This window comes from Apodemus sylvaticus, chromosome 1 (genome assembly GCF_947179515.1).
Source record: "Apodemus sylvaticus chromosome 1, mApoSyl1.1, whole genome shotgun sequence".
Taxonomy (NCBI): Eukaryota; Metazoa; Chordata; class Mammalia; order Rodentia; family Muridae; genus Apodemus; species Apodemus sylvaticus.
Genome location: NC_067472.1, coordinates 73,260,447 through 73,276,246, shown reverse-complemented (window position 1 = coordinate 73,276,246; position 15,800 = coordinate 73,260,447). Strand labels below are relative to the sequence as shown.

General features: G+C 49.0%; 1 protein-coding gene across 2 annotated transcripts in view; it reads right to left on the bottom strand.

The window, feature by feature from the left end:
• Positions 1-2,232, bottom strand: part of Chst15 (carbohydrate sulfotransferase 15) — an 80,374-nt gene extending 78,142 nt beyond the window's left edge. Inside the window, exon 1 of one of the 2 annotated variants that reach the window (XM_052196828.1) lies at positions 2,103-2,232. The gene's annotated coding sequence lies outside the window, so the exon portion shown is untranslated. Of the gene's footprint in view, positions 1-1,371; positions 1,633-2,102 lie in introns of those variants that run through there. The other variant, XM_052196835.1, reaches the window with a different exon arrangement.
• Between the last annotated feature and the right edge of the window lie 13,568 nt (positions 2,233-15,800).

Genomic DNA, 15,800 nt, shown 5'->3' with positions numbered 1-15,800 from the left:
GCAGTAAATGTCATATTCTGCAGAAGGGGGGGTTTTGATTTGGCGGTGAGACAGCTGACAGGAAATATCAGTTGGAGATGGGGGGAGTTCCAAGAGAAACTTTGGGAGAGCCTCTAGGCCTCAGTGTCCTCCATCACAAATGGAGTAGAGATGAGTACAGGTGTTGTCAGAAGAACTCCTGGGATGATCACACCCTAATCCAAGGAGGAGATCCACACCATTCAGTCAGGAATTGCAGAAGGTGGATGTTCTGAAGAGTCCTCCCTGACAGAGGCACCCTGCCGACCCGAAGTAGCAGTTGATAAAAGAGTAGCCAAGCTCAGAGCCACTGGCCACAGGCTGTCACAAGGCTTTCCTGAACTTCATTCCTGAAAACTCCATGCCATTAACTTACTCAACACAGATGAGAGACACGTGAGAGTCCAGCAGATCTCTTAGGAGACTTAGGTGAGGGTGCCCCTTCCCCACCCCTCAGCAGCTGGTTCCAACTCCCCCCACACACACCCTACACCCCACACCCCACGCCCCTTCCCCCCCCCTCCCCGCTTACTAGAGGTGCCCATGTACAGCCGCCGGTAGCCTAGCAATAAGCAGCCCAGCCCTAGCTTCGCTCGCTCTAGCGGCTCCAGCACCATCGTGTGCCCTGAGGCTCAAGACAGGCCGGCAACGTGGACACTCGACCACAGTGGGGCAGTCAAACGAGGGTGTGCGGGACCTCGGAGTCCTAAACGTGGACGCAAACGAGAGCAAGTCGGCCAATCGATTCGCCAGAAGGAGAAAGAAGGCGCTTCCCCAGCTCTCCCTCCATTCATTCCCTACACAGCTTGGCTCTCCTCGCCCGGCCGCCATCCAGGATCCCCCGGGCTCCACCCGGGCAAGTGCGCCAAGACCCGCTACCAGACACAACGCCCGTTTCCACTCCATCGGAGCACACTGCCCCACCGACTAGCACGCAATCGCCATCCCCAGAGTCGCTCCCCCACCCCCGCGTCCGGCCCCCTGCCTTCTCGGCTCCCCGCAGCCACCGCCACTCTCCCGGCTTAGCTCAGAGCAGCCTCGTTCTGCTCTCTGCCTCTCAGCTGGCCAGAGACACCGCTGAGACTCCTTAGTCAGGCCGCTTCGGGGACTTAGGGTACAGGGACGAAGGAAAAAGCGGCCAGTAAAAAAAGTTGACTTCTCCCTCGGTTCCTCCCAGGCCTGTCCCCTACAGTCCCTCCTTGGGAATCTTGGTCCCACAGACGCTGACGCCTGGGGCCGTTCCCGGAGACCCACACGTGTCTATCCACCCAGAGCGGCAGTGCAGCTACAGCCCGGGTTCCCGAGGCGGCTCGGATTGGTGGTACCCAGAGACAGTGGCAGATGCCCACATACCTGCCCCAGGCTACGCCTGGAAACTTCCCCCAAAGTGTGCGGGGGTCGGGGAGGCGGTGAGCCCGACTAGGGGAATCCCGGTCCCCATCTCTGCCCGTAGAGAGCTCGCTCCAGAAAATCGTCGATCTGTCTATCCATTGGCTTTATATCCAGTCTTCCTTCCCCTCAGTCCCTGACCGACCCACGGTTGTGCGAATTCTGACTCCTTGGGGCCGTTCTGCGGGACAGCTAGCCGGTGCGTGCCCCGCGGCGTGCGTCCTCTGCCGGCCTCCAGCTGTCCACAGCGCCACCACGCCAGCTCCCGGTCCTCTGTCTTGGAGCTCGGACCACATTCGCTCTGTCTAGGGAGGGGGCGTGTGAGCCCCGGCGCCGCCACAGGCAGTCCTTCCCACAGGGTCCCCAGGCGTGCTGGGCACCTAGAGCACAGCCAGGATCGCGCAGCGAAAAGGACGCCTTCTACAGGGGACCGTGCCTGGAGGGAGGAGGCCTGAACGAGGGGTGCGGGCCCAAACCTGCCAGAGCTCGGCGCGCTCCAAGTTCATTGTCTGCCTGGGCCGCTGCCGCCTCCGCGTCCGGAGCCTCCGCGCAGGGAGTGAGGCTGCATACATCCCCGCGCCCAGTCCCGGTCAACATGAGCGGAACCCGCAGAGGGGCACCGGAACCCGGAGCCAAACCTCCGCCCGCCGCTTCTCGCCACCCCCCAGTCCAATCACCCAGCGCCCAACTTGTACCTGAAAAGCCCAAGACGATCTCAGAAGCCTCTGCAGCTCCGACTCCGCGGGAGCGCGCGCCCAGCCCCGCTCCTAGCACCTCGCACCCGGGGCGCGTCAACCTGACTTCCCGAGCGCTGGGAGGAAAAGTTTGGGAGTGACTTGCAGATGGCGAATGAAACCTCTGAACAGAACCCTCCCCCCCGCCCCACGTCGCGCTGACACACATCAGCTCGAGTCTGGAATGCAAGATCAAGGCGTGCGCGCCCTGCTGAGCGGTGGGTTTGGTCCCCGCCCCTACGCCCAGCAAGTAAATACAGTTTGTGTATTGCGGTGATTCCTACAAGACAGAACCCCAAACCTCGTGTGTGTGGCAGTGACCCGGCTACCGAAGACAGTTTTAAGGAACTTGGCAGTCTAGAGACAGCCCATACATTGATATTCAAGGCCACTGACGCTGGTGGTTTCGGCGCTGGTGGTTTCGGCGCTGGTGGTTTCGGCGCCCTCTGTTGTATTTTTGCATCCTAGGAAGGCTGTCTAGATCTTGGGCCCTGTAGGTTAGCTTCTTCTGAGAGGCAAGGTCCTACAGGACTCTAAGTGTCACTGCTGCAGTGGCCCACGGAGGCTACTCCAAGGAAAGGCTCCAGTGGTCGACCCCTTGGCTGTGGGCTGAAGATGAAATCAGTTAACATAAAGAAAGACACCTTAAACTAGTAAGACTTGTTCTGGACAGCCTTTGGAGCACCAAACCCCAGACTCTGGGGAACAGAATGGAAGCCACAGTCTCTAGCAGGCCCATGTTCCCATGGCCAGAATCCAGCACCTTCTTTCTTGCAGCAACCAGGAAAATGCTCCCTAACTGCAAAATGCTGGCATATGTGGTAAAGGTGATTCTGGACAACGGAAATCCCTTTCTATCTAGTCTGAGGTTCCTACCCCACAACCCCCGCCCCCCCAGAAGTTATTACCACCCTGAAGTCCTAAAGTTCTGCTTCAGCATCCACAGCAACTGATTCGAAGGTCACAATCAGAGGATTAAGACTGCAGATGGGAACCCTGGATGACAGGGGAGTTCTTCAAAATCACTGTCTTGTTTCCCAACACACACTACCTCTTACATAAAAATCTGCAAAGAAAGATTAATGAAGCAATGAGACTGCCCTCCCAGTCGGTAGACTGGATTGCTTTTCCCCCATGTAGACTCAGCTTAGTGATTTGGAGGTCTTTATTATTTTTTAAACAAAAACCTTTTTTTCTAAAAATACAATGAGCTGGTTTTTGCAGAGTTCACAATTCCCAATAGATAATGATGCCATTTTTCATGGTCTTACACACGTTGTGGCTTTGGGGCTTATTTATTAGCTCCGGAGAAAAGACTGCCTTTCAGTAAGGTTTATATATTCGAGTAATTGCACTGGGACACAGTGCAGGTTGCTGTTTAAGAGGGTGGGTTGTGCAGGCGCCTGCTAGCAAAGTCCTGGGCCAGGCAGCTGTCAGACCAGGGCATGCAGCCGGTTTAAGGAAACACAGGGAAGGTTCTTTGGAAACAGCAAGGAGGAAATCCCTTCCTGTAAGAGTGTGTGGAACATGATCCCTGGGCCACACGTATGGGGACTTTCCAATACATGCCCCATTATGGAGATGGTGCTGAGCCCACCCAGATGACTTTCAAATTCAGGTGTCAGAAATCACAGCTGACGTGGGAACAAATTGTGTTTAAGTAAAATCCTCGGGGCCACTTTGATATGAGTTCCACCAGGACTTTCCAAGGTATTATACATGTTCCTGAGATTACCTGGAGAAGGATTTTTATTTTCCCCCTTCAACATTAACCTCGAAAAATCAGCCTGTTGTTCCAAAAATCTCTGACAACACCCAACTGCCTCATGTGAATGAAGACAGAGAGAGAAGGAAGGATGCACAGGTCTGTGAGGACAGCTGGTGCTCAGGCCTTCAGCAATTCCGGTGTTAAGAGACAAGTGCAGAGCTGGGCAATGGAGTCCACGCCTTTAATTCCAGCACTCGGAGGTAGAGGCAGAAGGATTTCTGTGAGTACAGCCTGGTCTACAGAGCAAGTACCAGGACAGCCAAGACTATACAAAAGGAAAGGAAAGGAAGGGGAGGGGAGGGGAAGGGAAGGAAAGGGAGGGGAGGGGAGGGGAGGGAAAGGGAGGAGAGGGGAGGGGAGGGAAAGGGAGGGGAGGGGAGGGAAAGGGAGGGGAGGGGAGGGGAGGGGAGGGGAGGGAAGGGAAGGGAAGGGAAGGGAAGGAAAAAAAAAAAACCTGAAACAGAAACAAATGCAGAAAGTTTAAGACAAAAGGCATGCCCATGCCCTCCTCAGGCATTAATTCCCAGGTGGCCTAGGTTCAAACTCTCCTTCTACTGAGCACTACTAAGCAGCTCAGTACATTGAGTTATGGATCCCAGGTCCTCAGTCTTCCACAGTGGTTACACGAGTACATTTTGTGTCACTATAACAAAATACTTGAAGCTGGGCAGCACCATAAAGAAGAGAGGTTTGCTCAGTTCATGTTCCTGGAGGCTCAAGAGCCAGTATCTATCTGGCAGACTCTCAAGGTGGCTCAGTCCATCGGACAGCCAGGGTTGGGGGATGGGGAGCATGTGTCTGTGTGTGTTCTGGTCTCTCTCTTTTCTTATAAAGCCACAGGTATCTAATTACAGTACTTCCCACTCTGATAACCTCTTTTGATTCTGCTACAGAGCAGAGGCCTCACCTAAAATCACTATAGTTGAATGAAATCTCTACCTGTTAATGTCACAATGAGGATTACATTTGCACTATATGCACACTTAGCAGACGCATTTCCAAACGCTAACAGCGGCATATGTCTCTCCTGCCACCACCTCGTCGTGGTCTACAAGCTACTCCTCTCCACGACTTGACTTTTCACTTGGTTTGGGGTTGTTTGTTTTTGCTTTTCTGTTTTTGACAATTTTGATATTGAAGAATGACTGGGTCCAAGGCTGGAAATGCTCTTGCAAGGCCCGGCTTGCTTCGTTGTATTCTAGCGGCCTGCCTTCTAAAGAGCATGTCTTAAATAGGAGCTCTCTCTTCCAGCAAGGCTCCAGAATGAACACCATGAGGCAGACCTGAGTTCAGCTTGCACCCTGGAGCCACGTTATCCCAGCTCCAGCCACACTCAGAGCCACTCCAGCCGACACACGCACACACAGACAGGGTAGGGGGAAATACTAATGTGTTGCAAGCTGTTTCGTTGCATAGCATTACTTTGGCAGTAGTTGACTGCTCCATCACAGCAGTGGGCTTGGGGCAAATATTTGAAACACCCTAAGCACAGAGGTGGGAGAGATCATTCAGCAGTTAAGAGTGCTGGCTGTTCTTACAGAGGACTGGGATTTGGTTCTCAGCACCCACATAATGGCTTCCAGCTATCTGTAACAACAATACCAGGGCATGCAATGTCCTTTTCTGGCACTGTGTTCACATTGTGTATGGACATACACAAAGGCAAAGCCTCCATAGACATAAAAATAAAAATAAATCTTGAAAAGTAGACAAAGGATGAGTGTGATTATCAGGCTATAGGAATCAACATATTAGCTATTATTAATAAGTATCATTATTGAAAGTTTTGCATATAGTTGCCACATAATTGATAATAAATTAAATGTGCGACAATTCTAACTTGAATGGAGACTTTATAAGGGACAGCACAAGGACTCTTGAGCATTATAACCTCACCACAGCCTTACAATCATATTAATTTCCTCTGTAAACATTCCCTGAGCACCTACTATGTGCCACACAGTAAGCTGAAGAGGGAGTCACTGAGATAACGAAGGTCTGTTCTCTTCCTAAAGGAACTTTCAAAGGCCCCATGAGACAAGCAGAACCTTCTCATTCTGCATCCTTAATCCTTCCCAACAATCAATGCTGCTCATGCCCATTCTTCAGGCTGGGAGACTGAGGCTCAGAAATCAAGCATACAGAAGCAGACTTAAAGTCACTCCTGCACCATAAGTGTCTATTGATGTCAAGCAATGGTGGGCAAACCCATTAGAACTGGGTTCCAGTCCCCTTCGGTCCCTCACTCATGCCAGGGCCCGTGTAAACACAAGGCCCACAAGGCACGGATTCTGCTTCTGTCATGAAATGGGCGTGGACCAGAGGCCCTAGATGTCATCATCACCTGGGCTCTTGGATTTCGCAACCCTGGCTTCAGATTTCTGCAACGACCTGCCTCCCACCCTGTGACTTTGACAAATTTAGACTTCTCAGTAACCCGAAGTGCATTTCAATTTTATAAATTTAGAAATCCTCTGGTTGGGCGGGTCCCTCCTGCAGGAATGCATCCATTAAGTGCACTTTAAACCAATTTTGGTATGCTAATCCATCACAAATCGATGTGAAATTTGGGTTCTTGTGAAAATTTCCTACACCCGATCCAAGCCTTCTACAGGATTTGAGATAGTAAGAGGTTCCCTAAAGCAGCAGACTTGACTTGGCATTGAACATTCAGGGAAGAAAGGCCAGAGCTCATTTTCAGCAAACATTCACAGTCGCATGAAAGCTGCCTGTTCTATGGGGGGAAAAGAGCGCAGTTTACTGATTCAAAAAAAAAAAAAATACGCTGCCAGATTGCTGAGATTTCAGAGTCTTCTAGTCTTGCCTGTTACTGCATTCCTAGCCCAGAGCTCAGAATTTGGTGCCACAGACACACCCTCTAGGTGCTTGGCAAATGGCTCTATTGGAATCACCTGCTTGATTGTCTGCCAGCCTTTGCCTCCTGTGATCATCCTTGCTTCCTAAAAATCAGATCCTCTCCCCAGCAGTGAAACTCGAGGATGCTACAAGTACAGTCAGAGCCCCTAGGAAAGCCAAATGAGTCTGAAAGCGTAGTCTCGGAAGCCAGGAGAGAGCACGCGCCAGGTAATTGGCAGCATAAAGAACCCAGGGGTGATAAAAGAGACATAATGTCACTGTTATCACCACCCAGGCCTCTGTGCTACTGGTTGTGGAAGGGCAGGGCCTATTAACTAGATGTTTTTAGCTGCATAATAGACAGTTTGCCAATAAGATCAAGTTTACAGCCGGGAGCCGTTCACTTACTAGCATCTGCCTTAAGATCTACAACCCACACCCAACAAGAATGAGCTGTTGACGTGGGAAATTACAAGCATCATCACTTGCCCTAAATGTGAAATATCTGCACCCTCTTAAAAAAAAATGTCTTTTTCCTGGTTGCTGGCTTAATGTAGTCCAAAGTGGTGCTTTGGAGGATAATGGAATGGCACCCACAGGCAGGTGCTGGGAGCTGACTGTGACGTGTACTTCTCCCCTGCCTCTCCCTGCTGTGGATCCAACTCCCACCACCCCAGTTCCATGACGCTGTCAAGTACACCTGCCTGGGTGCCTTCAGGAGTCCCACCTGTAAATCTTGACACTGGATATCCCAGGCTGGTTAGCTGCCATCCCGGTCCCAGGTCTCTGGTGAGTTTTTAAATGTAGAATCCTGGGTCCCGAAAGGTTCCATGTCACAGGCTCCCTCAGACCCATGCCCCTTCTCTCATGGGGCTGTTGCTTTAGCTCATTCTCCTGCCAACTCTCCTTTTCCCACCTTGCTCCCTACTTACTAATTATTCCTTCAAATACACCAGGATCTTCCCCAAACATCTGGTCCTGTCTGCCTTCTGGTTAAAACCTTGACACGCATGTCTCAAGCCTCCATGGCACCAACAAGGTCTGTATAGCCAGGTACGAGCCAAGGCTCCCACAATGGTGGGCCCTGCCTCGTCACTGGTTCCAGCTCACATCAGCTCTCATTCATTGAGACAGGACCTGTGTCAATGGCATTATAAAAAAAAAAAAAAAAAAAAAAAAAAAAAAAAAAAAACCAGTGTCCATGTCCAGAAACTATCTTAGATAGATGTCAACTGGAGAAAATTCACCCCTCTTATAAATCACTCCGATGGTAGCTAGAGAGATGGTTCAGCAGTTAAGAACACTGACTGCTCTTTCAGAGGTCCTGAGTTCAATTCCCAACAACCACATGATGGCTCATACCTGTCTGTAATGGGATCCGATGCCCTCTTCTGATGTGTCTGAAGAGAGCAACAGTGTACTCATATGTATAAAATAAATAAGCAAATTTTTAAGAAAAAAAAGAAAGGAGAGAGAAAGAGAAAGATAGAAAAATAGAAAGAAAGAAAGAACAAAAGAAAGAAAAGAAAGAAAGAAAGAAAGAAAGAAAGAAAGAAAGAAAGAAATCACTCTGATAAATTTAAGACCCAACGTCTGTATAGCTTTGGCTGTCGGTGTGTGTCTTAGGAGGGAAGCACCCAGATCAAGACCCTCTGCTCTATCCCACCAGGGCTTTTCTAGATGCATTTGATCTGTCAGAGAGTGGTCTTAAGCACCCAGGCTCTGGTTTGACCTCATTTGCCTTGACACCTCTGTGTCTCACATCCTTCCTTGGGAAATGAATGGTAGGACTGGATGGTCTCAAGTTAATATCAGAGTCCTCGTTATCCTTCCGGAGAAGTGGACACCATGGGACTGGCTCACTATTTGTGCCAGTCTCCTCTGGCTATGTAACATGCCACCTCGAACTCAGTGATAATGAGCAATGCGATGCAATAGCTCATAAAAGTCAAGAGAAGATTGGTACACAGAGCACCCTTTCTCACTCAAACTTTTCCTCTATGCAAGCTCTCAACTGATTGGATGAGGCCCACCCACACTAAGGAAAACAATCACCTGTACTCAGAGTCCACGCTGATTCCAGGGTCCACCTCACAGATACACCCAGCATACAATCGGCATCTCAAGGCTCAGCCAAGTGCCACGTAAGATTGATCATCATAGGGGCCCTTTAAATTTCTAGCCCACTTCCTCTTTTGCATCAGGAAGTAAGCCTGCTTGCTCATCCACTTCCTCCTAAGCATAGCCAGGAGCCTCCCGGACGCCACTCTACCCTCAGAGGCCCTAAGTCTGCAAGGACATGCACAAACGAGAACTAGAGCTTGTTCTTGCATCTTCTCTTAAAGACTTGGTAAGGAGCTAGCCTGAGCAGAGGTCCCCAACCTCAGCCACTCCGGGTCCTTCAGGTGTCTGCCCTCGCCAGGACTTTCCTGTGCCATGAATTTTACTTCCAACCCCACATTCTATCACCACACTCTCAGGGAAACATTCCTCACTTAAGATACAGGCAGAGAGAGAGCCGTGCAGCTGCTGGGAGCTGTCTCTGTGATGGGGAACCAGAAAGCCTGCTTAGGCTGGAGGGCAGATGCTTCCAAGGCATCTCTAGAGTCATTTATATTGGGAAATAATCCTCTATGAGAAGATCTTCAATGGTATCCATAAAGGATAATTTGTTTTCACTGAAATAAAAAGAGCACTATCATTTACTATTTGAAAAATTCACAAAATAAACAGACTGAAAAGTAAACAAAGACTTTACGTTCAAACAGGGCTGTGAGCAAGGGCTGGAGGACAAGAGCCTGAGCACAGTGGGTTTTCTCACTCACTGGGAAAACTTCCTAAAACCTCTCAGGAGACTATGCATGCTTGTAATCCCAGCAGTTGGAAGACTGAGACACAGTTGCTATAAATTCAAGGCCAGCCTGGGCTGAATAATGTCTCACCAAACCAACCAAATTAAACCATCCAAAATCCAAATTAAATTGTAAGGATTTTGCTGAAAAAGATAATTTCTCAATATGAGCACCTTTTATCTTTAACAGCTCATCCACGCATCCCCTTAGCCCCACCCTCAAGGAATAGGTGAGCCCTAAGGCCCCCACCAGCCCTGTGGCATCTTAGCTGGTGATTGTGATGCACAGGAACAGGGAGGATGCTTAGACTGGAGGGAGCTGGAGAGTGGAAGGAAGCCCTAAGCCGACCAGGGGGCTGCATTCCAGAAAGAAAAGGTTGGACTCACTCCTGGCCTCCTGGCTCTGCCTCTCTTCTCAGTCACAGTTTCTATTGCTGTAACAAAACACTGACCCAAAGTAACCTGCTCAGTTCACTTTCTTATACACCCTAGGGCCATTTGCCCAAGAGTGGCAGTGCCCACAATGGGCTGGGCCATTCCACATCCATCATCAATCAAAAAGTACCCCACAGGCTTGCCTACAGACTAATCTTATAGGGATGTTTGCTTGGTTGAGGTTTCCTCTTATCAGGTGACCGTAACTTGTATTAGACCCACCGACTCTGACAACTGCTTCCACTTCCGCCTCCTCCTCATCTCCCTTCTCTTCTTGTTCCACAGGGTCTCACTATGCATCAGTGGCTGGCCTCCAGTCTGCTATGTAGAGCAGGCTAGCACCTGCTCCCCAAGAACTAGGATTAAAGGCATAGGCTGCTACCCTGAGCCGCCCTACACTTCTTATCTTCAACTAGCCTAACAAGCTTTCCCTCCTGAGGCTGAGATAGACCCTAACTACTAGGCAGCTATAAAAACAGTTATTTATTCTTGCAGTTCAGTCAGAAAACTGAACTGGTGATGGAAAAATTGAGGAATATACTCACGGAAACTACTGGGATGTAGGTAGGGAGGTAGACAGACAGACAGACAGGCAGACAGACAGACTGGTTTTTTGTTTTAAAAATAGGGACTCATATAAACTAGGTTGGCCTCAAACTGGCTTTATAGCATAGGATGATCTTGCAATTCTTATCTTTCTGCCTCTATCTTCCAAGAACTGAGATTACGAACATGTACCACCTCACCATACCTGTTCACACATGCAGTTCGAGCACTCTACCACCTGAGCTGTACCCCTAACTCTCGGGTAATTCTCCTCTGAAGTATTAATTGTGAACAAGATTCAGCCCATGGATATAGCCCCTTTCTATGAAGTCCTGATAGACAAACAAGGTCCCTTAGCTGCTCAGAACCTACCCCATGCCAAAAATAATTAGGCTTTGGTTTTCTCTAGAGCTTTATAGTTCACAAACTCTTCCTTATCACTCCGGTCCTTTGAGCTAGATCGTAAATCCAGAGGTTCGTAGAGGAAATACCAGTGCAGTTTGGTAAAGTTAACAATGGAGTAAGATAAGAGAGACCTCATACTCAGAAAACCATAGGTAATAGCTCATCAGTATACCATGCAGGATTGAGGGTACAGCTCATTGCTAGGACACTTTCCAAACATATTCAAGGCCAGAGGTCAGTGTCCAGCAAGGCAAATGAATAAATAAACAGATAAAATCAAATCTAAAGCTTGCAAAATCTCAAGGTCCTCAAACCTCCGAGGAGTTAATACTCTTTGGCTTATTTCATAAATAAGAAACTCGCTTTGACCCCTTTGCAGCTCTGCTGGAGCATGCACTCATCCACTCAGCCCTTCCCCGGACCTGGGACCCCCAAGGGTGGTGCGTCTACTGCATACTTGGCGTTCAAGCTCTCAGCCTCGGGTTTTAAAAAATATCAACACAGGGAACCCACACGACACGGGGTTTGCTGCACCTTGGCAGATTTCCTGCTGACTCAGCTCTGCTGGGAAGGAGCCAACCATGGTAACTTCTCTGGCCCGTGTGAGGAGTATTTATTGTAGAATGGTCTTCTGTCTAATAAAAGGCACCAGGGCCTCTGGCCTGGGCAGAGGGCTTTGCAGGCACAACTGAGTTCCTCAGTCTGCCATTTCCCTGTGGAATTCTTTAGGCATAGGGTTCTCCTCTGGGACTCTAGGAGGCTTGTGTTGTCCTCTGCAGAGAGTAGGAAGCAGCCAGGATTCATAGTCTCTAGGTTCTCCCTCCCCTTCTCCTCCTTGTCTTTTCTTCCTCAGTGACTTAGCCCTCTGTCTCACCTTCGCTGTCTGTGAGTCGGCCGGAGGGAAAGGCAGGACTTGATGCCTTTGAAAAGAATGTTCTTCCAGTGGGTTCCTGTATTCATCCAGGTCCTCTAGAGACACAGCTGACACAACGAATCCTGTCACTTTATTAGAATGGGTTGCAGGCTGTAGTCTGACTATTGTGGGACAATGGCTGTCTCCCAACCAAAAGCCCAAGGATCCAATAGCTGTTCAGTTCATATGCTGGATGCCTCAGCTGGTCTTTAGACTACACTAGAATCCTGAAGAAGTGGGCTCTAATGCCAGGGAAGCGAGAGTAAGCGCTAGCAGGCAGAACGCGTGCTTCATCTTCCATGCCCTTTATAAAGACCAGGGAGTGAATGGTTCTCAACCAACCTAATGCTGGCATCCTAGTTCCTCATGTTATGGTGACTCCCATCCATGAACTTACTCTGTTCTACTTTATAACTGTAATTTTGCTACTGTTATGAATTGTAATGTAAATATCTGATATGCAGGATATCTTATATTGGGACCCCTATGAAAAAGTTATTCTATCCCCAAAGGGGTCTAGATCCACAGGTTGAGAACCACGGATTGAAGCAGAAGGTATGTTGCAAATTTAGGGTGGGTCCTCCCTCCTTAATGATCCAATTGATCAAAATTCCTTACTGGTGTGCCCAGCTGCTTAATTCCAGATGGAGTCAAGTTGACAACCAAGAGTAGTCATCACAGTCCCCAGTACCCAGTTCATCCCAGAAGTAAGATAAGGGCTCTGGCTAAGGGTAGTGGGGTCTTGTTCCTGAGCTTGAAGTTACTTAAAAGTGATCCTTCAGGGGGCCGCAGAGATGGCCCAGTGGTTAAGACTATTCTTCCAAAGGTTCTGAGTTCAGTTCCCAGCACCCACATGGTGGCTCACAACCATCTATAATGGGATCTAATGCCTTTTTCTGTTGTGTCTGAAGACAGCTACAGTGTACTCATATACTTTATTATATTATAAATAAAATAAATAAACCTTTTGTAAGTGATCCTTCAAATGCTAAGAAATAGCAGATGAAAAGTAAAGGCCCTTTATTTCCAGCACAGAGGCAGAGGCATACAGATTTCTGTGAGTTCAAGGCCAACCTAGTCTACAAAGTTGGGAGGTGGCACAGGCCTTTAATTCCAGTACTTGGGAGGCAGAGGCAAGCAGATCTCTTGAGTTTGAGTAAATTAAGGTCCCAGAACACACCAACTATCCTACTACTCAATAGCACACAAGGTTTGTGTGTCCAGGTCTTCCTGTCAAACCACTTGATATAGGGTCTATGTCCCAACCTAACTGCCAACCCCAGATTGGATTTGCTCACATTAGGAACCCTATCTACTACCAGAATCAGAACTTTGGTTCCAAGGTAGCATGTGAACTTTTCAGTCTGAATGTATTTGTCTCTGGATTATGGAAAAGGGTTGGTTTGCTTTCCCCGTTTCTCTAGCCAAGCTGAGAGGAAGGGAGGAAGGCCCTGCAGCCAGTGCTAGGTTTGGTTAGCTGAATGGTGCACAGTTAGCTGATAGCTCCATGGTCAAAGCCTTCAGAGCTGGCATCCTGCCGATGCTGGCACATCCCCTTCTGAGCTCCTGGCTGTCCATCAAAGCTGGCCGTGACTTTCCGGATCACACCTGAGACAGGATGATCACTGGATGAAGAGCTGGAGAACTGCCGTTATCTTTGACCTGGTGACATTGTTGACTTTTCCTCCCCTAACCCACTGCCATAGCCCCAATTCAGGCCTGCACCCATCCCCTCGATCAGATCCCTAGAATAGACTCCCAGTAGCTCCTTATCCCAACCTTGGTTGGCTCTTCACACCATCACCTTCACTGTGGCCAGAGCTCATGAGCACAGTTGGCTCAGAGATTATCTAGCCCTCACCCAACATTCTTTCCTTCCCCACGATTGATGAGCTGCTCAGAGCTTCCACTGCAGTGACTCCTTGTCCCTACCCATAGCTTGGAAGGCACTCTGCCCCACCCTATAGGCACACAATATTGCCCACTGAGCAGCCACGAGTCCTCCTGACTTTCATTTATAGCTGCCTTCTCACAGAATTGATGCCTGTGGTGAGATCTTGCCAAGGGACTAGGAATAGAATGGCAGTGTCATTTCGGGTTGAATGGAGGGGGGGGGAAAGCAGGTGGATGCTGTTATTCAGCTTGTTACTGATGCTGAGATGCTGGACCACGGAAGCCAAAGCCATGTCAATTACTGAACTTCTGTAAGGACACAAGATGCTGAGCCTCTGGACACAACATCTGCATGGTACACACAAGTAGATTAGATGTTTAACCAGTGAAGTCTGGGGTAGCAGACAGTAGCAGAGGCCAAGCTTGCCCACCTGGAAGAGTATATTTAAGTCACTCTTTAGCAGGCCACACTAAACTCTGTTCAATGGCTTCCTATGATTTCCACAAATGAGAAGTTTGGTCATTGCTGCTTCCTGCTCTCTTGTTTGTTTGCTTGCTTTTCTCTCTCTCTCTCTCTCTCTCTCTCTCTCTCTCTCTCTCTCTCTCTCTCTCTCTCTCTCCTTGCACACAAGTATGTGTGTGTGTGTGAGAGAGAGAGAGAGAGAGAATGTGTATGTTTGTATGTGTGTGAGCATACATGTATAACTGTTCACATGTATCTGCATGCAGGTGGAGACATTCAGGAATCATCCTCAAATGCTTTTCATCTTATTATCCAAGTTAAGGCCTTAACCAAACCCAAAGTTCAATGATAAGGCTAGTCTCCATAACCAGCTTCCTCTCGAGATCCCCTGCCTCTGCCTTCTGAAGGACACCACACCCACCCAGCACTTACATGGGCCCCAGAGATCTGAACTCCAGTCTTCATGAGTGCACTATAACCACGGAGCCATTTCCCAGCTCCATCTGTCATTTATACTTGACACACACTATGTCTCATCCAGTCCTCATGAGCCCTCTCTGAAGAGGAACATTTATTCTTCCCATTTTGCGCATCAGTCATGTGTTGTCCCAAAGGGCCATGTAGCTGGATTAGGCACCTAGAGCTGAGAGGCTATTTCACCAGGCTCTTGGCCGATGTGCCTCAGTGCTGCTAATCCTGTCCTGGGTCTCCTCCTAAATCTCTAGCACTTAGGACAGATGCAGCATCCAAGAGGTACTTGGTGAAGTTCGTTGTGTGAATACTTAAATGACACACTGCTTTATGACCTTCCTTTTGTGTGGTGGAGGCTCATGGGAAAGGTAGAACCTGCTAGGTGCTGGGCAGAGGTGGAGTATGCCCAGAAGGTACCCTTCCAAGCTTTTCCACCAGGCCAGCTAGCTCTATAAATTCCCTTTTAGCTTTATTCAACAAAGAATTATAAAAAAGAAAGGCAGATGGGAACTGAGGAGATAGGTCAGTCAGCAAAGACTTTACCATACAACTGTGAGAACCTAAGTTCAATCCTTAGCAGGAAGTGATGGCATGTGCTTATAATTCCAGCACTGTGGAGGAGGAGACGGGGATCCCTGAAGCTCAGTAACTAGCCACGTCAGTTGAATCATAAGTCCTAGGTCCCAGTGAGAGATGCTATCTCAAAAGATACTGAGGAACAACATCAAGGTTGCCCTCTCTCTTAGTTGAGGTTTCTGTTGCTGTGATAAGACACCATGCCCCAAAGCAAGCTGAAGAGAAAGGGTTAATTTTAGCTTATGGGTACAAGTCCATCACCCAGGGAAGTCAGAGCAGGATCCCAAGTAGGGAAGGAACCATGAGGCAGGAACTGAAGCAGACGCCATGGAGGGGTGCTGCTTACTGGCTTCCTCCCCATGGCTTGCTGCTTTCCTGTATCATCCAGGACCATCTGTTCAGGGGTTGCACTGCCTCCAGTGGGGTGAGCATCAATTACTAGTTAAGACACATCTTTACAGACATGCCCATTGGCCAGTGTT